The sequence below is a fragment of the Sapajus apella genome, unplaced genomic scaffold (genome assembly GCF_009761245.1).
Source record: "Sapajus apella isolate SASKATOON/1434 unplaced genomic scaffold, GSC_monkey_1.0 scaffold22, whole genome shotgun sequence".
NCBI lineage: Eukaryota > Metazoa > Chordata > Mammalia > Primates > Cebidae > Sapajus > Sapajus apella.
This window is the reverse complement of record NW_022436962.1, coordinates 11,104,860-11,132,610: the sequence shown is the minus strand read 5'-3', so window position 1 is coordinate 11,132,610 and position 27,751 is coordinate 11,104,860. Positions and strand designations below refer to the sequence as shown.

The window sequence follows — 27,751 nt, the reverse complement described above, 5'->3', positions numbered from 1 at the left end:
CTGCTGGGCAGTAGGGAATGGATGGTTATTTTAATAAACAGTACTGGTTCAACTGGATATCTACAGGAAAGAAATGCATCTTGACTGTATACAAAAATAAATTCCAGAGTGATCGTCAATCTATCTTTATAACTTTGGGGTAGCCATACATTTCTTAAAGAAGACACAGAAAGCACTAACTCTAAGGGAAAAGATTGATAAGTTGGATGTCATTAAAATGAGGAACTCTGATCATCAAATGACATCAATAAAAGAGAGTGAAGGCAAGCAGAGAGGAGAAGATACTCTCAGTGCCTACAACTAGCAAGTGGATTCATATCCAGAATTTATAAATAACACCAACAAATCCATCAGAAAAAGAATCCCTTTCCCCAGCTGGACAGAAAAATGTTGCATGCTTACAATTGTGAGTTGTATACAGTTTCCTTCTCCCAGTGCCAGGTTCTAACCAATATGTCCTGGATCATTGGCACAGCCTGGTGGCTGGCCCTGGGAACTGTTTGATCGAGTGGCTCTTGGCATTTTCTTAGTGTGTGGACTGTGGGCCCTTCCTTTCCCATGTGCTTCTTCACTTGCTGTTGATTTGGCCACAGGAGGCTCCTTTCTCATGAATGCCTGTGTCTCTTCCTCTTTTCCTTTGGCTTGTTAACTATTGATGAGCTATTTCAAGAATATTTCTGGCTTCTTCCCCCCACCCTTCCTTTTTAATATCCCTTTTTGTATCTTCTTGTTTAGCCTAAAAACTTGTGGTTGTAAAAACTATCCCAAAATGTCTCAAAAGTCTTTGTGGGAGTAGGCTTGTTCTCTGGGGCTCCAGAGGCAGAGTGGAGATCTGAAGGCTAATATTTCCCTGCAGAGAGATTTCATCTCAGTTACGTTCCACTTGTCTGAGCCCTCCAAAGGTGTGGTGGGAGTTACTGAATCAAGTGGGGGCTAGACGATGACTTGGTCACAGTGGTTTCTGTGGAGGGCCCTGTGCCTTGGATGGGCAGCTGGATTATGATAAGCCCTTCCAATCTTATCACCAAAGCCCTGGATGGACCTTTTGTGGATGTCCAGAGGAGCGCTCTCAACTGGGGGATAGAGCCAGTATATCAGCATGACTTTTCTGCCTGGCTGGCAGGTCAGGATGGGGCACACATATTATTAGTACTTCAGTGAAATCACATATACTTGGAAGTCATTTCAATATACCTCTCCATCTGCAGCCCTCAGGGCACAGCTAGTTGACAGCCATTGACCAGAAGGTTTAAATTTTCCTCATTTTCCTCTATGCTTATTATTTTCCTCAAATAGCACATCTGTGAGGTAAAGTTTTCCTTTTTGGTCATGTCCTTTATTTTATTTAATTCCTCACTCTGGCAATGCTTGCTTTTTTTTTCTTTTTTTCATTGCAAATGTATTGTATCCTGTATACATGACAACCAGGATACCAAACTGAAAGCTCTGTAGGTATGTTCTGACAGTTAAAATATCTTGACAGTGTTAAAAAAAAAAAAAAATCGGGAGTTTAACATAAAGCTAGTTCCACCTTGTCCTGAAAACCTGGATGATCTGGACTCTTTGGGTCTCTGTTCCCAGATGGTCCCCAGCAGGTAGGCCCAAGAGGGCGGCCCATCAGGAGTGGCACGGTCCTTCCACCGGGCACGTCCCCTCCGCAGCCCACTGTGCTCTTTCATTATCTGCCTGGCCTCTGAAGACGTTGGAGTTGATGACTTCCTGGAATGGATAAATGCGCTTTTGTGAGCTAGCCTGGGAACCAAGCAGTATGCTTGATATAATTTCATTGCAAAAGTGGATCTCAGCTTTTAAAGTAAGCAGATGTTTTAAATATCAGCAATACAAATTTGGGAATACTTAGTTTCAGCTAGAATGTGTGTGTTCTCCATGATGGCCTGTGTCTCGTGCTTTTCCTGTGCTGTATATTGGGTTAGCACTTAGTAGGTACTTATTAATGATGTACCTCAGAGGGTAACCAAGTACCTGTTGTCCACCAGCTCCCAGGCAGTGAACAGAAATGCCATCTTGCTGTGGATTGGGCCTGTCAGTTCTGCCTGATACCGGATCGCTGCCAGATTTATTTAGAACATCCACTCTAGCTCTAGATGACAGAGATTGGAATCTGTCTCCTTCACAGCTCCCCTATCTGAAGAGCGAGGTAAAGACCTAGACCCCATTGAGTTGGCCCTAAAGAAGAAACAGGACAGGGAGGTCAGCGTGAAGCCTGCTTTCCCGGCTGTTGCCTGCCGAACTGGAGTTTGTGGCCGGTACACAGTGCTTGCATTCCACACCCTGAACAAGGGCGGGTCAAAGTTCAGCTCATTCCCTTTAAAGAAAAAAAATTCTTTGTCTTTGGCATTTCGAAGTTTTGACCCAAATCAGTCAGAGGTCACGGAACGCTCATGAAGTCTGGAGAGTTTGTTTAGTTCCTGAGGCCGGTAGCTGCTGAGAAGCCAAAGAGAGCCAGCGACCTGTTAGGCTTGAGCTGAAGCCCTGTCTTTTCAAGTTTGCGCTGGCCTGGCCTCCCCAGGCCTCCGAGGGTGAGTAGAAGGAACCAGTACCTTTTCCTCACTCCGAAGTTATCTTTGCTCCCTGAAATCAAACACTGTATGCAGCACCCTGTAAAACTGCTTCCTTGTAGGCTCGAGCGTGCTTGCTAAGTAAACATCCTCCCATGTTTTTGGAACTGAATTCATTTCTGCTTCCTGGTCATCCCATTCGGGTTTTTCTGTTCTCAGCGCCTCGTAGAATCAGGTTAATAGAAGGAAGACCTAGAATTGGACAGAGGCACCTAAAATGACTGTTTTAATCCTGCCTCCTCCTGCCTCCTCATATAACTGGCTGTTTTCTGCACACTCAAGTTTCCCTCTTTCAGCCTAAAGACCCCTTCCCTCTGTCTCTGTACAGGAAAAGCCTCTTCCTTCTGTCTTGGCTATGAAATTCTCCACTCCTTAAAATGACTCCACATATGTCCGGGCCATTTTATTCAAACCACCGCAAAACCAAAAACCCTAGTATTCCTCTAGTCATCAAAGCCGTTATCAACGGAGTCATGGGAAGGAAAAGATTTAGAGGGAAAATGAAACAAAGCCTTGCTGAATGTAATGTTGGCATAGTACTTTTTGAGTCACAGTGGGTCCTTGCTGCACCCCTGAGATGGGGACTTATCTTTGCAGGGACTCAGCTCAATTTTGCTGCGGTTATAGACTACAGTCGGCCTCTCTAAATTCTGTTGCTGTGTAGGTTCCTTCTCTGACCCTGCCTGGCTTTCGCTCTGTCTCTCATGACTTATTTGCCTCTTCTCTCACTTCCACCCACCCGTAACATCCCCATCGCCATGGCAGTAAGCAGCCACGTCACTCACCAAGTTCATGGGGTGATGGGCCAGCTCTGTACCAAGCCTACTTCCCTCTAGTTCTCCCTCCTGAAGGAGGAGGCTCCCTGGCAGAGCTCAGAGCCCTTTGTTTATTTGATCCTGGGCTCTTGGATAAATCAGGAATGTCCTGACATGAACTTAGGCATGTTTTTCTTCCATGGAGAAGGAAACTACGGCAGATGAGATTTAAGTAAGCAGAGGACCATTCTGGGGGACTTGCTTTAGTGCCATCAAGGCCACGTTCCTTTGGTCATCAGACAAGTAGGCGACTTCTTTATTGGCATGCTCAACCCTGGAGCCCAGAAGGTGTGAATCTGAAGCACTTTCCCCCCTGCTGGGAGCCTGGCACAGATACTCTAGTCTTCTTTTAAAACTGTGTAGTGCCATGCTTGTCTTCCAAGTGGTCCTCCTTTCTGCTGGATGAAACTTTGGCCCAGAGTAGTTGCTTGAAGGCTGCCTGGGAAGTGGATATGGGATTAGGTGGCTGCCTGGCCTCACATTCTCATTCATCTTCCTGGAAGTGCAAAGTTCTTGATGTGATACACTTCATGAGTCACCTGACCCACGACCTGAATGTATCATTCACTTCTGGTCAAGTCTAGGCTCATACATTACAACTGGTTGTCAGGAACCTTTCTGCATTCTTTTGATGTAGCACTGTGGGAACCTGACACTCCCTGGGTCTGTCTGGGTATGTAGGGTCTAGTGGCTTAGCATCTCAGTTATTCCTGGAAGCATTTTTGGGTCTGTGGGGAGGGGCAGGAAAATGTTGGGAGCTCTTTGCTTGCCACAGTGGAGACCTGTGAGTATCCAAAAACAACCCCACTCTAGCTCCAGAGTATTGGTGGGCCGCCCCTCCGTGGAAGAGTTTCCAGGAGTGTCGACATCCATGCATGAACATTGTGGAGGGGTTTGGAGTCGGCTGGTGGATGCTTATCTTGCTTGACTGCCCATGCTGGAGAGGAGAACACAGTCTTTGGCCACTTCAGGTCCAAGCTTGGCTGTTGTTCTGTTTTGCTGCTTTTCGTGTTGTCAGAAAGATCTTCTTGGGAACAAATGACTCAGCAACCTGAATCTCTGAGACTGTATGGCCTTTTGAAGAGTAATTGAACGTATCTAACAAGGCCCTAAAATCTTGAGCCCAGGAAGAATGGAGATCCAGATTGGCTTTACTCTGGATTCTTCAGGCTGAAGTTCAATTTGGTTTTTCAAATTCCTGCCCTGATAGAAGGATCTCATTTGTGGGGCAGGCAGGCAATGTTTTAATTATGCTTTTTGTCCTTAGGAAATTCCAGGGAGAAAAAGGTCCTGGTTTGTGGCCAAAAAAAAAAACAGAAGTCAGCTATGGTTGTAATCCTGGACTTGTCTGTGGCACAAAGAGTTAATGGGACAGTGGTCAGGGTGAGGAACATTTTTTCTCAGGGCTGGAGAAGCCCATATGGCTCAAGAAAAGATGTTGCAACATTTAGTATGGGGCAGCCCTGTCTGGGCGCTGGGGGCTGCCACTCAAAGAGTTAAGCTAGTCTTATGCCTGGGAAGCCCTCAGGGAAGGAGTGGAGCCTGCAAGGACAGGGACCTCTATGCCCCAGAACAGTGAGGTGCAGGAGGGGTGAGGTGGGAGGGGGCGAGCTGAAAAGTGTGGCCAAGGAAGCAGAGTGTAGGCCCAACTTTTTTTGCCTTGTTTGACCAGCCTTGGCACTGCCCTCCGACTCTCCAGGGGAAAAGCTGCAGTTCTGCTCTTGCAACACAAGGAGCAGACTGGAGAATTTAGATCTGCGTCACAGAGCTCAGAGAGAGAGAGAGAGAGAGAGAGAGAGAGAGAGTGAGCAAGCTCCGTCGATAGGTCTGCTAGCAACAGCCGTGCTGCAGCAGAGAGAGAGAGAGAAATCAAGAAACAAGTCATAGCAACACCGGCACCAGGTTCTGCCAGCTCACTTGCTGAGCGTTCAGAGATCTGTCGGGGCCAGAGGCCTCTGGGTAGCCTAGGCTAGGAGATGACACGCAAGGTGGCACGGGCGGTTCCCGCGGGGAGGAGGTGGGGTGGTGGGGGGGGGCAGGGGTGGGAGCAAGAGGTTGCGGGGCAACAGTGGAAGGTTTGACGGGACCAAATTCTGGAACATTCGGGACTGCGGCACCTTACGGCGGGACCGAGATTTGGGTCTGCGCAGGCGACGATGGGTGGTCCGACGGGCTTCAGGACTTGATGGCGTAACCCCCTTCTTCCCCCACGTATGTATTTACTGGGATCAGGGACGCTGTCTCTGTGTATGTGGGTGCTCTGTCTTTCTCACCTTCTTTCTCGATTTTGGCTATTTATTTCTCTGAGGGAGGGTTTTTTCCCACTTTAATTTCTTTCCCCTAGTGTCAGCTGCTCAAGCCTGACCGGGGTAGAGAAGAGTGAACCATCCCCTGCTTCCCACCTGACCTCCCAGCCTTTACCCTATTTCCTTCTAGTGGACAGATGACTGGTTCTCCAGGTTGTTTGGGTGTCAGCGTCCATCTGTCTGTCCGTGCAGGTCTTACGTGGAAGGTAGGGGAGTGAGAAGTGCCGAAAAGACAGAGGGACAGTTTTTTCCCAGGGGTTGCCTTATTGAAAGGTCTGGCCCTGGCAATCTGAGGCTTGTGGGGAGCCGAGTGGCCAGGGTGGGGTGTGGGCTGGGAGAAGTGGGGTAAAGCTGGTAGGTTTGTCACTGCGTAGTTGGGAAAAGTGGGGAATGGTGACGCAGTCACTGTTGCATCTGGTTAGGAGCTCTTGGGGGACAGGTAGTGAGGCTCCTGGGGCCTCTGCGGCCAGCTGAGAGGGGTTAAGGATGAGCTGAGAAGGGAAGCTAGCATTTAGAGATTAAATGTCATCCTTTTGGCGTTGGAAAGTTGTTTACCTTGCGCTCTCTGTGTCTCCATGTTGGCTCCCTTCCAGTTCACATGTGATGGCCTTCCCTGTACTGCTGCATCATTAACTAAGTGACTGAGCTGGCCTTCCATTGGCCAGGGGAGGGCTCTCCCTCCAGACACTTCCTCTGATTGGTGGCTGGGCCAATGGCAGGTGAAAAGCTTTTTGTGATTGGCTCAGGGCAGGGTATCAACTCTGAATTTGCATTTCACTTGCTTAAAGGGGAGGGGGGAGAAGCCCAGCAGCTTTCTAAAATCTCTTTAGGGGTGTGCGTAGGCTCCTGTGTCTATGCCTGCTTTTGACTGCCCAGTTGAAGCCTCTTCCTATGCCTTTTAAAATTTCATGCACTATAAGGAAGAAGAGCTCAGGGCTCTCAAAACTTTATTTAGAGGGAAGAATGCTAGGGAGATGGGTGTGCAGAGGGTTGACCAAATTGGAAGAAAATATTTATCCTGTAGTTTGGTGTTGAAAAAGGAAATTTTCCAATCAGCCACACCTCAGTGTTGCGGCAAAATAATTCTCGGCTCCCCTGGAAACGCATGGGCAAGGTAGGGCAGAGCTGCTGCTGCTGATATTACCACCACCCTGGGCTTCCTGCTGACTCTGGGCTACTCCCTGGGGACAAGAGATTTGCATTGACGTCCGGGGCTGTCCAGAGGCCCATAGGAGCCAGTTGTGAGCTGAGCCCAGTATGGGAAAGATCTACCTTCTGGAAGCTACTACTACTTGGTGCTTGGAAAGGTGAGGATGGGGGACTGACCCCAGGAAATTGCTTGGAAACTGCGTATTTGGTGGGATTTCCAGAAAAGTCAGTGGGAGATGGGTGGTTTGGATGCCCCGGGCTAGAAAGGTTTGTCAGTGTAGGGAATGAGGAGAGTCAGAGTAAAACTAGGGCAGCAGGCTGTTCACCTTTGGTTGGGGGAGGGAGGCCTCGAAAAATCAGGGTCCCTGCTCTCTAACCTGTCCTTGTTGCAGGTCTCATGTTTGTGGGGAGGGGGTTTACCAAGCGCTGCGCCATGCGCAGTGGCCCCCACCCATGACTGCGCATCTGGGAGCGCAGTGCGCCCTGGGTCTCTGGCCTAGGACGAGCACCGCCCTTCTTATTACATAACTTGAGGGCATGGCACGCGCCTTCTCGGCCCTTCCTTGCAACCCTACCTTCTCACTCCCCAGGGCCCACAAAGCTGGGGAGGGTCTGACTGGGGAGCGGTGGAGGATTGCAATCCCTGGGAGGGCTAACTCATGTCCAGTTAGTGTGAGGAGCTAAGTTTGAGGACAGAAGTGGTTTTCTAGCCCCATCTTGGTGAAGGGGCTGCAGAACATCCTCTTCTGAGTACCCCATATACCACCTCTGGGCCCTAGGGCCTCTCTGGTGGAGAGGGTGGCACCCTTCTTTCACTCATGTCCCATCTGATTTTTGAGAGGATGTTTCTGAAGGAAAAGATGTGATGATTATGGGAGGGCTTGGTTGGGAGGCAGTTTTGACAGTTTACGCCCCTTGTCACTGGCTTCCCCTCCTTTTCCTGAGTGCGTTTATCATCTTTCTGGACTCCTCTGATGAGCTGCCATTTTGGAGCCATTTCTGCTGGTCTCCGACATGGTGGCGTTGGTTTTTCTGTCCTGCTGTGCCAGTTCCGCAGAGTGGGCGGGGGGCGGGGGCTATGACGGAGGAGGGGAAGGGGGGGCAAAAGCACAGCAGAGGCGGGCGCAGTGGTGGCTGCCGCAGTGAAGGTGGCTCCAGGGGCAGAGCCGCCCAGTCCCACTCTTGGACACAGTCCTGGGTGGGGATTCAGGTGGAAGGTGTCTGGGTAGGGGCTCACTATTTGGGCCCGGCTTTGCCAGAATGTGGGTTTCCCACGTCCACATCAGCCTGAGGCTTTGAGTAGTTAGGAAAAGCTGAGTGTCTGGGTGAGAGTGGAGGCAGAGGCTCGGCAGCTCATCTCAGACGTGTCAGACCCGTGGTTTGTGTTCCCCAAATAGGCTCTGTCTCCAGCAGCCTCCCCGTGGGGACAGGGAAGTAAGGTCCATGGCAGCATTGAGGATCTGTTCAGATGGTCCTGCCTGCTTACTGTTTTTCTTCTCTGTTTCTCCTCCATGCCTCCTGCCAGTGCCATGGTTCCAGCTGTAGTCCTCTTGTGAGGCTCCTGCCCATTCCCCCTCTCTCCAGGCCCTCCTGCGTGCAGCGGCCATCTTGTCTTTCTTGCTCAGAAAGTTAAAATGGTTTCTCATCATTCCCAGAGTAAAATTCCTTTCCTTTAGCGTGATGTTCAATGCTATCCGTAACTGGCCTTAGCTTTCCTGTACAGTCTTACCTCTCTCAGTTTCTCTTGGTGGACCACAGTTTCCAACAAAACCAAGCAACTTCCTTTTTCTTGCTTTTCCTATGTGTTTTCACCAATGATGTTTTCCACGCCTCCTCTCCTCTTCGTCCACCTGTGGCAGTCTCACTTTCTCCATGGACCTCTCCTGATTGCCTTTGCAAGCAGCAGTTCTCATAACCACCCCCGCCCATTCGGCCGAACTTGCACACGGTCTGTCCCTTTTTATGGTATTCTTGTTTTGTTATGATTCTTTGTGTATAAGTCTTATGTCACCTATTAGATTAGGAGCTCTAGGAGGGAGGCTAGAGAAAGGAGAGGGAAAACAAATACCTATTTGGTACCTTCTGTTTGACAGATACCATGTTAGACACTTTTCCTGCAGTTATTTCATTTATTCCTTTCCATAGCCCTGTGCGGAGCATCCCTGGTCTTCCAACGTCTTTACATTTTTCTTCCCCGAACTCTTTACAAGATGCCTGTTATGAAGTAGATCCCCAAAATTTGTCTATTTAAGGAATTTTGTAAGTCCCTAATGCTCTGTGGGAGTTTGGGTGGTCAATCTTGTGTCCATGGTCTAGGTCACCTAGCTGTTCCTTGACACTGTCATTAACTTTCTCCTCTTCCTTTGTGGTCAGGTTCACTCAAGATGATGGGGTTTTCTGTTTGTTTGTTTTTTGTTTTTTTGTAGCTGAAATTGATGGGTTAACTGACTCAGTTTTCCTGGTTGCCTTCCTCCTACAAGAAGGTGGAGTGGGGTACAGCAACTTCAAAGCCAGAATAAGCTCCAGAATTAGAGAGCAGGGAGCAGAGACACTGGACTTGGATAGACCTAGGTTTTCATTGTGATCCTGCCTCTTCTTAGCTGGGTCACTTTAGACAGGTCATATGATTTCTCTAAGTTTTCGTGTCCTCGGTCAGTGAGTTGGAGCCAGTACAATTGTTATACAGAAATGCCTAATATATGGGCAGCAAATAGGTTCCCATCCCTGCCTAGTGGTTTATCAGGGACTTCAAAGGGGAGTGTAGGGGGGCTAGACAAGAAATGGGGGAGATGGGAGCTCCTGTGCCCTAAGTGGTGTCACAGAAAGGGCAGGGAGGAGGTAACTTAAGCATTACGCACCTCCACCCTGCAAGGCGGTGCTGTCTCCCACCTGGCGTAAATACCCCTTTACTTCTGCATCGGGAACATGCTGTGGGCACAGAGTTGTGGGGGTTGGTGTCGGCAGAGGGAGGGTCAGTGAGCCTTCCTGGGAGTCTTCTCGTGGCAGGTTAGTTTCCCTTCTTTCCGAATCTCAGCAGTGGCTGCCTGCTTCCTGATGCTGCTGAGTCCCGTGGGAGGGGAGTTGGGCACCCTGAAGCCCCTCGTCACCAATTCGGGGGCCGCGGAGCAGAGTGACGACAGCCAGTGAGTCGTCAGTCGACGGCAATGGGGACCCTGGTGACGGCTGCTTTGTTGTTTTTTTTCCTCTTTGGAAGATGACTCAGTGTATCGGGAGCCGGGAGATGGAGCTCTCAGCAGAGTGGCCAGGATGTTCTGTCAACATGAAAGCTGCAAAAACAGCTTGGGGCTCTGGGCTGATCCTTAGCCTGGGGTCATTTTCAGGGAGGACTGGACAGCGAAGGCACCCGCTGCCCGGGCAGCAGGATGGGGCGACACCAGGTAACTCAGCAGGGCTCTGTGAACTCTTGCATTTAGAGTCTGAAAAGAAAATAACAGCTGTGTGTGTTGTTAGATCTGAGTTTGGCAAATAGGGTCATTTTTTGAGTTCTTCCACTTAGTCCCCGAAGACAGACGTCTCTCAAAGCCCTTTGGGATTTCTTCTGTGGTTGTTTGTGACAGTCTTGGTGGTCACTGCCTCGAATGAAGGGCGATTCGCCTCTTAGGGTGGGGGCTGGCCAGAACGACCTCAGCGAACGCGGGCGCGCCTGGACCCCGGGAGAAGTGGCCGTGGTGGGGCTGTGGCGTCTTCAGCGTCCTCTGCCGCGCGGCCCTTCAAGATGGCGGAACCGCATCACCGTCAATGCGCCAAAGGCCGGCTCTTGGGCAGCCTGCGTCAGCCTCCCCTTTCCTTATTGACCCAAATCAGAGCTTCTCTTCTCCCCTTCATCTTCCTCATTGTCCTCTTAGGTGAAACAGTGGGCCTTGAGTACTTGACCCTTTTAATTTTGTTGTCGTCATCATGGCGGCTGCGGGTTCCAGACTTTTCTCGATACCGCAGCCATGCGCCATAGGCGCGTGATCCCCCCGCCCCGCCCAGCCCCGCCCTGCCCCGCCCTTTTGCGACCGAGAAAGAAGATGCGCTTCCACCGCCGAGGAATCCCGGCCAAACCGTCCTTCCCTTTCTTTACCTCCTCAGCCAGAGTGTGGGGCAGAGGGGCAGCCAGTCGCGTATAGGGATGAGGGACAACCTGGCCGAAGCCCCCTCCCTCCTTTCGCCGGGTACTATTTTTCAGTCTCATGCTTTCCCGCTGATGATGCTAGCAGTGACATTTGTCACTGAGCACCTCCTCTTCTCTCCAAGGACCTCCCAGGGTGACTCATTTGGGATCTCTGGTAGGAGTGGCTCCTGGGCCTTGGGAGCCAGAGCAGGACAGGGAGATGTGACCAGGTCACATGAGAGTTTAAGCAGGACAGGGGATGGGAGCCAGTCGTCCCCACCCAGAGCGCAAAGGCAGAGACGGCTCCTTCGTGTCATGTTTTGCACCCGAGTAGAGAGCAGCTTGACCTAAAAAGATTGTATGTATTTGGACATTGGAACCTTTCGTGTCTCATTTTTTTTTTTTTTTTTTTTTGTCCGAAGCTGTGTATATGACAAGAGCCTGGATTTTGGGCTTCAGGCAGCTCTGTGGTCTCTCAGGATCGTTTTCTGAAAGAGGTGGTAGACAGGCCCTCCTTCATCAGACCCTGTACCCTCTATTACTGCCCTTTCTCCAGGACATAGGACCCATGTCATTTTGCCCAGCATTGTCTTGTTTCTGTCATTGGGTGGTGGACAACACCTGAGGGTCATCATCCCACAGCCACGTACTAACCTTAGATGGGACCCTGCCTGGGATCTGCTCAATTCATTGCATGGTTGGCTCTGTGAGCTGAGCCCACCTGTCTTCCTTTCTCTCTTCTTCCTCACAGAGGACTCAGGAGAATGCAGCTTGCTTTGTGAGTGGGTGACAACCTCTTGGCGACTCAGGCTCAGCTGAGGATGGTGCCAGTGTGCCGGAGACAGCCGTCATACTGCCGGATAGAGTGGCTCACTTGCATGTATTTGGAACAAAAAAAGGAGATGCCTGGCAGCCCCACACTCTGCAGTAAGTATTCGTCTGCATTCTTTTACATTCCTTTATTTCTTCGAACATCAGAAATGGATAGATGTTTATTGAGCCCAGCCACCTGCTATGTCTTCTTCAGGCTTCTCCCACACACCCCGCCCTTAGTCCTCCAGAAGAGAGGACTAGATTGATATTCTCATGCTACTGGATAGCTGCAGAGAGGCTAGAATTTGCTGTTCAGCCCCCACACATCCCCCTCACATTTAGGAGAAGTTGATTTTCCCTAAAACGGAGCCAACAGCCTGTGTCCCTCAGTGAGGAGTGTTAATGGGCTGCCTGGAAGGACCCTGCGTGCCCTCACAGCCCCCGGCCGGGAAGTGAGGCTTCCCATTGGCTGGCAGCGGGAGGATGGTCCTTGCCAGCACCTAGCATGGTTCTCTGCCAAGTTCTAGCTCCACATCTCCAGGCTGGTAGGAACCTAGACTATATATAGCATTGTGCTAAGCAATTCTTATCAGACGTGTCTGCCCTCCCCTGTGGGAGTGGAGCACTTCTATCAGAGAACCAGAACCTAGAGAGCGTGAGCCATCTCCAAGGGCCTTTTAATCTGGGAAGGGGTGTTTGTGTGTGTGTGCGTGTGCGTGTGTGCGTGTGTATGTATGTGTGTATGTATGTGTGTCTGTCTGGTTCAGGGCTGCTTACTTTCCTCCTGTATTTCAGATGCTGATAGATTGAAAGGTCATGCTAGATGAGTGTGCTGATGTGGGATGAGGTACAGGAGGGGCTGATAGCTCTCCAGTGGATATTGAGTTTGGAGGGAGAGAAGCTAGGGGCACGTGATGTAGCTGAAGGTACAGTTGTGGCCTGCGTCAAAGACCAGCCTCTGCTTTCTCTTCCTGCTTTCCTGTTTGCCATGCTTTACCCAAGGACGTCTTTTGACCTCTCTTTTCCTTCTTTCAGACCTCTTGTATTCTCTGCCTTCTTCCACCACTTCCTCCTCCCTTTGATTTTCTTTAGGATATATGAGGGCAAACTCAGTGACTGGCATCCTGGACCTGTGTCTGCTCTCCATCCTTACCCCCGTTTGGGGTTTCTGGAGATCTGGCTGCAGTTGGGCAGATTGGGCTCAGCTGTCCTTGGAAGGAGTTTTGGTGGTGGGTGAGCATGTTGGGCTGGCTGGTTCAGGGCAAGATGGGTTGGCTCTTCCCCTTTCCTCTCATAGGTGCTGTTGAGCCACCAATTTTTATGATTTTGTGACCACAAGTGTGTTGAGTGTTGTGACATGACCCCAGTCTTGTCAGTGAATCATCACCAAGTTGCTTATTGGAAACCAGATGCAGCAAGCAAATAGGATTTAACCACTCCACTACCTGCCTCCCAGGTAAGTCCAGCATGGGCTGCTCCCTCTAGCCTTCCCCCAGCCTCATTCCTTCCCATGAACACCATTTTTCTTATTCCGTGGGGGAACCTCAGACAACTCCATTCAGAATCTCCCAAACAATTGTTCTCTTTTTTGCATTCTCCTGCTTCTGGCTTTTCTGTGAATGGGGTTAGTAATGAGCACAGGACTGGGGGCAGGATGGGCAGCTGAAGTGGTCGGGCTGTGCGGATGTGTGGGAGATGGCTGGGAGCATTGCTAGGTGTGGCAGTTGGCAGAGCATTTGGGCCTCCCACAGTAAGTGAATAGAAGCTCTCCTTAGCTCCAGCATCCAGCAGGAGGTTCTGGATTTAACCCCTCGGTAATCCTGGGAGCCTTCCTGGGGCCTGGAGATTCTCTTCCCTGTGTAGTCTCAGTGGATGGCCTGTCTCACTCCAGATACATTTTGCCTTGATCGGGCTTAGTCTAGGTTGGTGGTCTGGAGTTTGAACTGGGCTAAGCAGTGAGCTTTAGGTCTCTTTCCCTACTTTGGGGGCTTCTTTCAATGAGCCACTTTCTGCCTCTAGGACTTCATTACCTTTGCCTTAAAAAACAAAATCCCTGATCCAGTAAGCCATTGCAAAGCATTTCTAGACAGTTGACAAATGCTTTTTGTCTGCCTCACTTGTTGCTGGTCACAATAATAGCAATGGTGATTAAAAATGAAAAACGATGATGGCCTGCAGAATGGGGGAGGTCAGTTGCATCATTGATACAATTCACAAAGCAGACTCCTGGTGCCTGCCCATCACCAGGAAGTCTCTCTCCTACTGAGTAGATGACTACAGTGTTCTCGGCCAGTAGAGCCAGCTGGAACTAGCCAACAGCAGATTGGTCTGAGCTCTAAAGAGAAAAAGAATGATGTTGGGTAATTTTCGGAGGCACCTATGGGATCCTACCTCTGGCCACACAGTGGTCACCTCTCTCTGCTCATATGTCACAGTCGGGGTGGAGGTTTCTCTTCCCCATGCTACTCCCGTCGCTATCCAGGGAAGACTGGCCAATTCTGCTTCCTGTTATTTTTATCTTCTTCTCTATCCATTTGAGATGAGTCTCTAGGTTGGCTGTGAGCAGCCTGAGGGATCCAGGGCTATTTGGAAGAGTCTGATGTCTCTTCCTTTAAGGGCTCTGACAGGTCTCAGCCCTCCAGCAGTACTGCAGTGAGGGATGGCAGTGGGTGTTAGAATGGAGAGATATCAACTTGGGTGCAGCTGGGGAGACTTAAGAGGAGTGAGCCAAGGCCCTCAAGGAGTATTGGCTAGAGTCTGGCCAGTGCTGGCTGTAGGGCCGGAGCCATATGTAGTTGCTGGCTGTGCTTGGGAGTCTCAGCCCTCACATGTGCAGTGCGTCCCTGGGCATAGCTCTTGGTGACCCCCACTCCCATGAATAGCCCTGTCCTTGGTTAGATTGGGAAAACCAGGGTGGGAAGTAAAGGGGAGGTTGGTTTTGCTCCTGGCCATGCAGTTGTCTCTGTGGCCTCTGATGTTTCCAGAATTGGGATTGGTGTTTCCCTGCTGATTTTCCTATTTTTGTCCCTCATCTGGTTCTGTTCTCCTTGCTCACCAGCCTGGGTTCTATAGACACGACGTGGGGTATTGTGTGTTGCCAATGAGGCTAGCAGAACAGTTGGTGTCCCCTCAGAGAGGGGCCAACGTATCTGGCACTTTTTTCCTTACCTTTGAATTTCTGAGGTCTGGGAGCCAGGAGGCAGCGTGGGGCCTCTCCATCCCGGATCCAGCAGAGGTTAACAGAGCTGGTGGCTCTGGAGCCGAGGTGGTGTGGCTTGGCTGGGAGTTGTGGGGGAGAGGCCCTGCCAGGGGCCCTGATTGGTCAGCACCTTCTCTATTCCATTGAATCCTGGTCCGATCAGTGCTGTGAATTGTTTAATGCATATCTTGGCACTGTCCCCTGGCTTGAGTGTCCCTGAGGTTGCAGCCACAGCTTTAAAGAGGATCTGTACCTTGTGCTGGTCACTTTTTTGGGCATGTTGCCTCCCTCTGAGATATGTAAGAGATACCGCCCTTTCCCACCAGCCGGCTGTCTGTGGGAGGCCCTCATTTTGCTTTGCTTTTCTGAGACTTGGAGTGACTGTGAGGGAAGCATAGACTGAGTTTGCTTTCTTACTGGCTCCTTCCACAAGAGCTTCTCATGGGCTGATAAAGCCAGAGAACATCTCCAGTGCCCCATGGCCTATGCAGAGCCCAGTGCCATAGTGTCAAGCCCGTGGGGGTGGAGTGGGGACATGGGGGCAGATAGAGCCACGTGGGGAGGAGATATACGTGGTTAGCTCACAGGAGCGAGCCCAAGAGGGTGTGGGAGGACAAGTCCAGTGCTCAGCCGGGACTGCCTGTCGTGGCCCAGGATGGATGTGTGCATCTCCTGTGAAGGATCTGCATCTGAGTGCCAGGTGCTGAAGGCAGGATGGTGCCCTGATCAGAGTCTGTAATGAGGCCTGAAGGTATGAGATGGACATCAGAGTTGTTGGTCCCTAACGGGAAACTGACCTTTTTTAAGGGCCCTCCTATCCTTATCTGATCTCATCCTCAGAACAATCATATGACGTAGGAGTCACTTCCCTTTTATGGTTAAAGAAACTGATTATTAAGTGACTTAACCCAAGGTTATGCATTTGGTAAGTGAGGTTGTTGAGATTTAAATCCATGTACTACTTATTCCAAAGCCTCTACTTTCTCTTTACTCTTTTGGGCTGAAGTCAGACATTTTTTGTGAACTAAAATCTTCAGAGGACTGATGTGAACCAGAGTGAAAGGCAGACACCCAGAGGAACTTGCCAGTCACTGGGGATGGTTGTGCCGCATTTCTTTTGGGGTAGGCAGGGCAGATGCAAATGTCCTTTGGTAGCCATGGACTGGCAGAGCTGAGCAAGGCCAGTACATGGCATCTGCTGCTGTGTACGGAGCCTCTGCTTTATGCCAGGGACTGTGCTAGGTGATAGAGATGCAGAACTCAACAAAGCCAAGTTTCCACTGTCGTGGGGCATACGTTCTAGTGTGAGGAGACACTATTAATAGTGATTTTTAAAAAGAATTCAGAAATGTACAGGATAGACATATATGGAGATTGGGAATGAAAAGGGGGACTCCCCCCACACGCATGAGGAGGAGGGTCCAGATGATGGTCAGAGGGATCTAGAGATTCGGGACTTCAGCCACCTGAAGCCACATCAGTTATGCTTTCCTCCAGAGAGTTAGGACTAACACAGACTAACCCTCTCTTTTTTCCTAATAACTAGGGAAATGTGTCCAGGGTCCCCATAATAGCTTACAGGAGCTTGTCGTGAGTTAGGAATCAAGGTGGAGTACCTGTCAAACCTTTGGTCTCCAGCAGTCTGGTTTTCTCCCGTCTGCCACGGTTGCCCTTGGCCTTCTGCCTCACGCCCTCCCGCCTCATGCCGTCCCAGGCACCAGCTGATTTCTTTCCTCAGCCTGGTCCCTGTACCCTATTCTTGTCCATGCAGCACAGGGAAATGTGCAGGTTAGGTCTTTGCCAAGCCACTGGTCAAACGTTCCTGCAGGTGGTTCTGAGCTTAGCCTGTCCTGTCAGAATGAGCCATTCCCAGAGCTAATGGTCATGCAATAGGGAAGGGTTGGGCAGCAGGCAGAGAAGTGGCCTGTGCCGGATGCTTGGTTGAGCTCTGTGTCTTGAGAGGTGGAGGCAGGTTGGTGGTGCTGGGACAGGGCAGGCATGTGTCATGTGTTCAGCGCATGGGCTCCAGGGCTCGGGACTTGTTTACTTGGTGGAAGAGGCGGTGGCCCTGTGGAGTCAGGCCATGTGATTCTTCGCTCCTTGGCTGATCGTGGACAGCTGACCCACCGGGACTGCCCACACTGCCATCTGCTGCCAGGGGTCTGAAGTTGCACAGGAATGAGATAGTATAGTTAGGGGTGCTCAGAGAGGAGGAAGGTCAGGAAAAGTGGGGTTTATGTTGCTCTGTGTTAAGGAGTCAGTAGACCTCGATTCTTGTCCTAGCTCACTTTCCTCCTTTGAGCTCCAGTTTCATTATCTATGAAATGAGGCAGTGGAACCAGAATCTCTTTGGAGGTTCCAGCTATATCCTGGGGCCTCCCTGGATGTTCATGGAAATGTTTCTTAGCCAACAATTCAGGATGAGGAAAACTAGGCCCAGGTTTCCACAAGAGAAGGCAGGGGATCTTGATGACCTATCTCAGAGCAGCTGAAGAGGCACTGTGGGAATTAGCATGGGTAGGTGGGTGGAAGAAGGTAGTTTTTGAAGAATCTCCCAGAAGTGGAAGCAGAGAGCTGGAGGTTTCACGAAGGTGTTGATGAAGATCCACCAGGTGGCAAGGGACATGGCTGCGGGCTTTCCCTGGGAGGCTTGTTGGGGATGGGGCATGTGGGAGCTGCTGGGGCCTCTTGCCGTCCTGCAGGGAGCTAACCCAAGAGACCCTGCTCTAGAAAAGAAGCTCCGTCCCGTCTGGCTCTAACCCTGGAGAGAATGCTGCTGTGCAGATTGAGGAAGGGCATCTGTTAGAGGGTCTGTGCCCCCTGCTGTCAGGAAGTTTTCCTTTATATTTAGCCTTTTCTTTTCACGTGTTTTTTGAGGCCCTCAACTAAAGTATTAAATTTTAAAAATGACAATGACAAAAAAAGAAAAAAAACAAAAATATCTCAGTCACTGGTTCCATTTTGGCTTTTTAGTCTTGAGTCACTCTTAAAAAGATAGCAAAATAAAACACATGTGGGAAAGCCCAAGGTCCCAGGCCCGGCCAGACTGGGGCTAGGAGTGGGTGGGACTCTGTCCTAGCTTCCCCATGGCAGTGTTAGTTCCAGACGTCCACCACTGCTCCAAGGCTGTGTGGGTAGGAGCCCCTAGGGCTGAGGGGGCACACTGTGCAATCTGCTAAGCAGAATATAGAGTTTTAAAATAGCTGCATTTCTCTAAGACACTATCTGCTTGCCACTTTGTGGGATGTTTACCTGGGATTAATAATAGCTGAGTGCCACCCCACTGCCAGTATGGAATAGCAAACAGCCATCTGGGCTGGGACTCAGGCAGGAGAGGAATGGAGTCATAACCATCATATCACGTACTTCTTTTCACACTTGCTGGCTCATTTGGTCCTCATACAACCCCGAGAGGTTAGGTGGTCTTATCCTTGTCGTTGGTGAAACTGAGCCAGAGAATCGGTTCTGCCAAGATCTAACTGCTTGCAGCTGTTTCTCGTGGATCTCCCACCCAGGTCTTCTGACTTCAGCTGTCATTTCCCTGGGTTCTGATTAGTGGAGCAGGGATAGGAATAGGGGAATGGAGTCTTCAGCAGTTTCCTTAATTTCTGAAGGCCTTAGAGGGCCTTTCTATATGTTGACAGGGAAACGAAATATCAGCATGTCCAGGTCTCCAACTCTTTGATTCTTTAGACTTTTTGGAGTTCTTGTGAGAACTGGCTTGCACTTCTTGGCTGGGAAGCCAGCCACTCACCATGTATTCTTGGAGAGGCTTCCTGAATTTGGAAGCTTCTGGAATATGTGATGCATCAAACCACTGTGACATATCTGTATGGCACCTCACGCCTGTGCACACAGGCATGCTTCTGCTGAGTCCAGCTCACTTAGAGATGAGGCCCAGTGTGGGGTCTTTGAGATTTTTCCAACACATTTGTAAGGGATGCCCTGAGCCTTGCCCAGCATGCATGTTGTGTGTATGCTACCTGTTTGTTGACTAATGTACAGTACCTGCTGGAAGCCTTGGCTAATGTACAATGTAAAGTAAGGGACTAGAAACAGTGGCTTCAGCTCTGAGAGTCTGCCTCATGATTGGCTTGAAAAAGCATGGCTTACCCACAGAGAGAAAGGTGGGTAAGCCCTACTGACTCATGGGTGTCAGTTTTCCTTAAAGGCAGAGCATAACTCCCACTCTTTATAAGGGCTGCTGAGGCAGAGTACTAGACAGCAGGACTTCTTGGCCAGTTAGCCCTCTGAGTGACCTTTATTTGAATAGACCCAGAACTCGTATGAAGGTGGAAATAATGGTTTATCTTTATTTACAGCTAATTTAGCCACGATGGTTTAGGCTTTTTTGGGGGGTATTCCTTTAGGACGATGGAGGCTGGACAAGGGCAGTGTACATGTGTGTGTCTGAATGTCTGTCCTTTTGTATTTCCTGAATGCATTTTTGGTTCCTATAGAAGTGTTGGGGAATCCACAGCAGAATTGTTTTAGTGAGTGAAGGTTTCTGTAGCTTCATGTGTGAAGATTTGTCATGTTGGACCCAGTTCATTCAGTTCACCTGAAGGATGGAAAAGAGAATGGGCATAACTTACAGCAAGGAGGGTGATTTGGGCTGGACTTCTGGGAGAACTGTGCATCACTTCTGCTGAGGGTTCCTGAGGAAACATGAAGCCTCTTTATTTGAGGTAGGAGACTAGCTGTGTGCTCCACAGGATCCTCCCAGTCCTGAGTCCGTGGCACTTCGAGATGGTCCCTGGATCAGCATGAGGTGTGGGTGCCAGGATCTACAGCAGGCATCTCTCTCCATTTTTGCCTTCCGCCTTCAAGGCAAGCCCAAGCTGGGTGGAATTGAGGAGATGCATGGGCAGGCTGCACCAATATGGTCACTGAATCTGGAACTTTGACCTCGTTTCCCTTTGCAGAGAGAACTTCTGGTACCGATCTTATAGGAACTGGTATTATTTGCATATAAAAAAAGAGAAAGGCACGTTGTCCCTCATCTTTTCCAGCAAAGAGCCCTGAGCTGCTCTAATCCTATAGTAGAGAGGGAAGAGGGAAGTGTAGAGGACACAGGGCCAGACATGGTTTGCCGGGAAGAAGGTAGGAGGTGGGAGAGGAACATCTCAGGGCAGGCCCTCAACTCTGGGAGCCACAGGCATTGCCTGCTATACTAAAGGCACAGGGATGTGTTCAATTGGGCATACTATTTAGAGGTAATCCAGAGTCTGAAATAAATCAGTTAATGGCTAAATGAGAGTTGTATTAAATATGGAAAATCATATATTCTTTTGTGTCATCACCTACAGATTTAGCATCAAAAGGCCTGACAGGCTGAGGGCAGTGAAATGGGTCCTGTCCATAAGATGATGCTTATTTGTAGTGACTTTTTTCTCTTTTCGTTTCTATTTTCCACTCTTTCTTATTGCTTAGGTCTACGTGAATATTTATGCAGTTGTGTTGTTATTTCCTTGGGGTACCATTCTTCTAGTGTCATTGGCATCAATGAATGTGTGACTTTGATTTCAAGTGTAAACAAACCACTGGCTCACGCAGGGATGAGCCATCTCTAAGACAGGGGCCCCGGCAGCTGCCTGGAGACGCACTTCCCCCATAGACCTGGACTGTTTCTCAGCCAGATGCCTGAGATGAGAGTCTAGGATGTCCTTGCAGGGACCTGCTCAACCCCACATCATGTGTCCTGCTGGGAGGGGTGGTGCTCACACATGCATCTTCCAACCTTATTAGCTGGTACTGCTTTTCAGCTTGACCCAAGGAGTGGTGTTGGAAGTGTGAGACTGTTCATCCCCTGCTAGGTAAGAAGGGTGTCAGAGAGGAGAGGCGTCGACAGAGAAGAAGGGAACACAGGCTTCTGCCTGCTAGCCTGTCTCCAAGACAGGTTAACTTTGTGTTAAGAAGCAAACTCTTTTAATCTTTTGGCCCTAATAGAAGTTATTTGTATTTTCTCTCCTTCTCTCTTTTCCCTCCTCTCTCTCACTCCCTCTCCCTCAACTCCCCAGCCTCCAAAGAATTTAATCTGCTGGACAACAAACAATACTGTTATAAAACTTTGAAAACAAGAGGGCGCGGCCTCCCTGACAAGGAGAAGGGCATGCCGGGTAATGGCCTGAGGGAGCATGCCAGGCCTGAGATGGAGCCGGGCGAGAGCCCAGTTGGCTGGGTACCTGGGTGCCTGCCCCTGCATAGCCCACTAGCCGCGCCATCCCCAGGCCAGAGGGGAAGGAACTGAAACAAAAGCGAGGGCAGAGAAGAGCTTGAAAGGGGAAGTTGTACGTGTTCCCTTCTCTGTGATCTGATGGGAATGCAGTAGACTGTGAAACTTCCTCCTCCACCTCTTCTCCCTCGCCCCTCCCATCCTCCCACCCTCCTTTCTCCTCCCTCCTCTCTCCTCCTTCCTCCCTCGTTTGTCCTCCCTCCTCCTCCTCCCTTCTCTTGCCACTCACTGTTCTTGAGCCCAGCAGACAGAGGTGCTGATAACAGAATGAGGCTGGAATAGCACTGTAGGTGCAGCTACCAGCTGGGCCAATCAAAGTGGAAGGAGAGAAAGTGGGCTCACAGTTGGCTTTGGACTCAGACCAACCCTCTGTCCGGCCCAGCCTCCCTCCCTTCTGTTAGGGAATTGGAACCACATCACATCACAGAGTGTGCCCAGTCGATGTGTGTGGACCAGGTGAGTGCCCAGGTACTGGGGAGAACTGCCACTTGGAGGTTAGTTCAGGAAGCACCCTGGGCTTCCTGGTGCCCACCTTGGACTGTGCTCTGTGGAGGGTGTTTGATGTGTTGAAATGCTCTGTCCTTTGAGATGCTGTGCTCTCCCTCCAGGGAGGAGCAGAGGCTGTGCTGCAGAGGCTGGGGCATGCCTCTGGAAGAGCTCTTGGGAACAGGAACATGCTTCTCCCAGCGAGAGCAGGCATGCCGTCTTGTGAGTGTGGTGCCTGGTAGGATACTGCATCTGTTAGTTACTTCTCTGTAGCTGAAGGAGGAGGTCATCCAGCTCTGCCTGGGGGAGGTGGGGAAGCTGGGCTTTGGGGCATCTCACCATAGTTTCAGTTTCACCTGAAACTATGCACTTTTTAGTCCATTTCCACTGGGTCAAGCAGATGATTTAGGAATGACCAGGGAGCAGTGTTGGTGGTTTGCCTTTGGATCTGCATTGGTTTGGTCTGGTGGGCATTGTGTTTGTGTAATAGACCATTGGCATAATTTTTCCTCTTGCAGAAAGCACTAGCTTCCTTGAAAGCAGTTCAGCCATGCCCATCTTCCTCTGCCAGAGCTAAGCCCTTCTACTGGGGGAACATGGAGACACCCGGGCTCCAGTCTTCATTCCATTCCTCTTCCTTCCCTTTGCCTTCCACTATCTCCTCCTGTCCCCCTAGCTCATCCCAGGGGCAGGGTAGCCTTGGTGCAACCTTCCATCCAGCCAGCAGTCCCAACCCAGGACCCCTGTGCTGGGACTGAGGCTGGGTTTTTTGTCAGTAGTGTTAAGGAAGGGACAGAAAACTGAACTTTTAGGAGTGTGGCTGCCTAGGAACCTAGATCTCCATACCTCTGACCCAGGGGAAGCCAGAAGAACTGATGCTGGGTCCACGTAGGCTTAGAAGCCTGTTACTTATTGCCTTGTTACGTGAGCAGCAATTTGAGGGGCACTGTGGGTTTGGAGGATGTGATTCCCACACTGGGACTCAGGGCCTGGGAAATGCAGTGGTCCCTGGGTTCTGAGTCCTCCTTGGAAGGCCAACCTGCCAGGAAGGAAGAGCCTGATGGAGGTTTCTGGGGACTTTGGGCCAGCTAGTAACTCCATGCTCCCTCCCCTCCACCCTTGGCCCCTCATGCATATACCCTTCCTTTTATCACCCTTCTCTCTGATTCATTAACCACAGTCCCTGTCCTGATAGCTAAAGACACAATGTCCAGGCTGCTGCCTAGAATGACAGGAAGCTGGGCTGGCCTTTCAATTTATACATGCAATGGCCTGGGACTGTCTGGAGGGCAAGACATTCTCCTTTTTCAAAAGAGCCTTCCCCAGACCCCTCTCTCACCAAGATGAGCTCTTCCTCACTGCCAGGATCCCTGAAATCAGCATTCCCAGAGGGAAGAAGATGGCCATCTGGGCTTGGCTTCCGGCTCCCCCCATCTGGCTGGAACACACATCAGTCACGTAAGTAGCTGTGACTCAGCACCCAGCGCTGCCTTGGCAGAACTTCCCACTTTCTGGATTTGCACACACTGGTAGCACAGCACAAGCCAGCAGGGTTAGGCATCTGGGGGCCAGGGTCTGTCTGTTCAGTGGCTTTGCTTACGGATTTCATAAACAAGGATTCCCTCACCTTCCCATTTTCCTCCCATGTTATTTTTTAGGTATCATGCTAGGCTTTAAAGACAAAGCGTCATTTATAGAATGAAGTAGAAGCTATCTTTGCAATCTCCAAACTGTTTTAACCAACAGCTATAGATTACATTTAACCCTTTGATGTGTTTGGCCTGCACTAGTTTTTGTTTTTGTTTTGAGACAGGTTTGTACTCTGTAGCCCAGGCTGGAGTGCAGTGGCACGGTATCAGCCAACCTCTGCTTCCCGGGCTCAAGCAATTCACATACCTCAGCCTCCTGAGTAGCTGGGACTACAGGTGCCTGACACCATGCCTGCTAGAGTAATTTTAATGTATCTGATTTTACATGCGTTTACACAAAATATGGCCTCTCTAGGACACTGTATTTCTGCTGCATGCTGTTGCCGCTTTTGTGTCTCAGGTTTCCTGCCCGAGCCCTCTGAGCATTTGAATGACTGTGAGCAGTCTACTTCAGCCTCCTCTCCTTACACATGAAGACACTGAGGCCCATTCAGGGCAAGTGGCAGGTCCCTGTTCTCAGAATTAGGGCCGAGCAGGTATTAAAACCTGTGTGTTCTCATTCACTGTGTGCTCAGGGAGATGAAAACACCCTGGCGTGAGAGGAAGCTTCCAGGTAGAGTGTGGGCACAGAAATGGACCAGGATGGAGTATACCTCCCACACCTTTTCCCTGAATGGCAGCACTCACAAGACTGACATGCCCACCCTTCCGAGTGGGCGGTTTTTCTCCCCAGGCAGCCCTGCCAACCCTTTCACTTTCGGCCAGTTTGCTTAGAGTCCTTAGGCTGAGGCAGATAAAACCCATCACCCTACTTGGATGGCAGAGCCCTTAGCAGGCTGGGGTTTTCATGGGCTGCCTTCTTACAGGTCTAGGTGGCCTTCTGGCATGGTGCCAGGGAGAGCAAGCCTCTTCCAGCCCTTATCAAACTAACCGGCTGCTTCCTAGTAGGGAACAGCCACCAGCTTGTTTCAGAGAAGAATCATTGCTCAGCTGACTCAGAGGAGAAAACTGGTTCTGTTGGGAAGGCTTAGACCTTTATCCAGTGGAATTGGAAAGGCAAAGGATTTCAGTACTAACATGACTTTTTCTCCACTTCTTCTTTTGGAGGGTTTAATTAAAGTCATGCATTGTTAATGGCTTCTCATCTCTTCTTCCAGAGAGTTAAGAATTAAAGTTTAGAATCCAGGAGTGGGGACCCAGATTCTGGCTTCTGTTAGCTCCCTCAGTGGCAGTGGCCCCCTGATATGTGCAGCCCCTCTGCTTGACTCCAGATGGTCCCTTATGGGTTGCAGGAGAGACATTAACTAACCACACTGACGACCAAGTGAGGTAAGTGGCGTCAAGAACTTGAGGCTGGCGAGGACGACTTAACCTTCTAGCAAGCTGGGCTAGACTTGGGGAAGCTTTCCGGAGCTGAAGGGAGGTTGACTGGGGTTCCCTGGAGTGGCGGTGGGTAGAGGCGGGGCCGAGGGGTGGTAGCTATGGGAGGGTGAGAGAGAGTATTCCAGAAGAGATAACAGCTTAAGCAAGGCCTCTCTATTGTGGAAGGTGGTTTCCGGATCACCGCAGGACACCTGTGTGAGGGCTCATAGGGAGGGGTTTGTGGATACTGGCAATTAGAAGTTGATAAGGAAAAGTGTGGCCGAAATGAAAAGCAGAAAAGAATCTCATCGAATCCCCTCAATTTACAGGATTTGGACTCCTAGTAATGACTGCCCTTAAACACTCACTCCTGACCTTACAGCCCTCGCTGTTTCCTGGTTAACAGGGCCCAGGTGTTGGCTACACGTGTCATCACCGAGAGCCCTTGTGTGCAGATCTGCCCCCAGCTCTGCCACCTGTGACTGAGGCTGGTCAGTCCCACGGTGGGCCGCAGAGCCTAGCACTGGTGTCAGAGTCGCTTGTTGCAGGTTCATCTTCAGCGTCTTTCCCACGCCACAGCCATGCTGGAGAAAAACGGCAGAGGCGCCAGAGGAGAACAAAGCAAGCTGCCCCAGACCACCTGGCCTTCGCAGAGCCCAGATCACGCTCCTCTCTCTGCCCAAGTATAACGTGTTGTCTAGTCAGTATGATCCCCCTTCAGTGCAGAAGTATTGCCTGGGAATTCCCTGCCCCACCCAGCCTGTTTGGTTCTTAATGAAGTTCAAGAACAAAATGAGACGATACTCAAGTTATGGAGCAGGCTGCAGTGGGTGCAGGCGCAGGGTCGCAGTCTTTGGAGTTAGATCTGAGGTCTGCCTTTATTGGTTGTGTGTCTGCAGACAAGTTATTTAGCCTCATTAAGGATAAGTTTCTTCTGCAAAAATTGGAATAATTCCTGCTCCATACGACTGCTGTGAGAACGAAATACCACAACTTTTGATGTTCAAATTCTATTTTTTACTTCTCCTTCTAGTGACACATACTGTTACTGCCAGGAACCATAAAAATTATAAGCCTGTATCTAGAGGCCTGAAGAATTGGTTGGGAACCTAAAAGATAGTTTCTGTTCTGTCTCTTTTCTCTTGGTTATGGTATCAGAGGAAATACACATATTTTTCTTAGCTTCAAACAACCGAAAAAGATGATGCAGTAAGGAGATGGGAAATCTAATTTGGAATATGGTGCGCAAATCTTATTTTCAAGCAGATTTTGAAAATAAAATGCAATTCTTTTATGTTAGAGGATTGTCTCCTTGATAAAATTATGGGGTACCAGTTTTTAAAGTCACATCAGAGTTTAAATAAGATTGCAAATTGACGGGGTCATATTTGAATGTTCTGATAGTTACATATGGGGTGGGAAGGAGGAATGCATGCTCTTCTCAAATAAGACGCATGGAAGAGTTGCCCTAGCCAGGTGAGGCTCACCTTTGTGTAGGCTAGAGCTTCATTCCATCCACACGCAGATAGGGTGCTTGTGACCTGATGAAGTAAGGTAATATACCTGGAAACACTTAGTATACTGTGAAATACTGTGCAAATGCAAGGTAGTTCGAATGTAAATATTAATGCATTTTCATAATAATTTTGCCATTTCATCATATATATAATTTGTAGTGACTGGCTGTGAATTTAAATAGAATTAACCTAGAATTAATGAGCTTTATATTACTCTCATCTATTTGAAGCATCAGCTGTGACGTTCATGTTACTTTGCACAGCCCTGTGTAACCTCCTCTATGCCTTTCCCAAGGAGCACTGTGTCATATCACAAGTAGAACTGGAAGAAGACATTTCTCCTCAGGGCAGAGGCTGGGTCTTCTGATTGAATCTCTCTTCTTTCTTCAGTGAGATCCTCTTCTTCTGGAAGCTGGTTTCACATGGTGGCTTAGATTTTTCCATCTTTGTATCTAGCACCATTTGAAATCAGTGTTTTAGGAGTAAGAATTGCAGCACAGCCAAGGGTGGACTGCAGAGGAACTGCTGCTCATGGGACTGGCTCCTCCTCTCCTGCCACTTGAGTCTGTTCAAGAAGTCCAGGGAAGAACTTGAAGAGCAAAATATACTCTTGAGTTTGTTGGGTTTTGGGAGGGGCGACAGTAGGGGAGGGGGTTGTGTTTAAAATAAACACAGTGGTTTGCTCAGGGGCAGAGGTTGTGATGCTATTTATTTTGACTCCTAGCAGCTGTCACCAGCACGAATGTGTTGGTAGGGCCTTTGGGTGTGTTGATTGTCATATTCCGTTGGGTAACAATGTATCGAGTATTGTCATGGGGCAAAGGAGAGGGCGGTACACCTGGAGGACCATTTCGTCCACATCGGCACTGTCAGCCCACTCATAGAGGATGCCCTGGAGTATTCAGCATCCATTGCAGGGCACCCGAAATCAGACTTGCCACCTGTACTGTCGAGGTGCAGACCCTGGGAGCACCACTGGCCCATCTCTTACACAGGCTGACCGATTTCTCCTGGTGTTCAGAGTCTGTTTTTGTCTAGCACCATTTGAAATCGGTTATGATGTAGGGGGAAAAGCAGCAGCCTCGAAGCCTCATGCCAAGTCTGGCCAGCAGCAGCCTGTGGTTTCCTGGAAGATGGATGGGCAGAGAATGGGGAAGGAAGATCACGCTTTTCCCTACTAATTTCTTTAACTGCATGTATGATACATTATTGCAGAGGTAAGAGATAGTTTAATGGATTTTTAAAAACAAATTACTGTAATTTATCTGATGTTCTCAGTTGCATTTTGCCGAAATGTAGTACTGCTATAAATTCTATAAATTGGTTGCTGTTAAATTACCTTTCTATTGAGAAGTCTGTTCATGCATCCTGACCTTAATAAATACTATGTTCAGTTTATCATGTCTGTGTTTTTCATCTATTGTTTTCCATTCATAATTCTGTGACTATGAGAAGTGGGTCCTGAAAAATTAATTTGCTATGCAGATCTTGCCTACTTCATAAAGAATTTGAAGTAGGTTACAG

At 49.6% G+C, this 27,751-nt stretch overlaps 2 long non-coding RNA genes across 5 annotated transcripts; one reads left to right on the top strand and one right to left on the bottom strand.

The window, feature by feature from the left end:
- Positions 1-109: 109 nt before the first annotated feature.
- Positions 110-6,326, bottom strand: LOC116558847. The gene is made up of 2 exons (XR_004272195.1): positions 6,256-6,326; positions 110-4,684 (listed from the first exon to the last, which is right to left on the bottom strand). It is a non-coding gene; the product is annotated as an uncharacterized LOC116558847 (long non-coding RNA).
- On the top strand, positions 4,682-27,628 carry LOC116558846. Of its 4 annotated transcripts, none has more exons than XR_004272194.1 (3): positions 4,682-7,007; positions 11,718-11,893; positions 13,077-27,628. It is a non-coding gene; the product is annotated as an uncharacterized LOC116558846 (long non-coding RNA). The 4 variants fall into 4 exon arrangements; XR_004272193.1 differs by having other exon boundaries at positions 10,064-11,893; XR_004272192.1 differs by having other exon boundaries at positions 4,682-10,247.
- Positions 27,629-27,751: the final 123 nt, after the last annotated feature.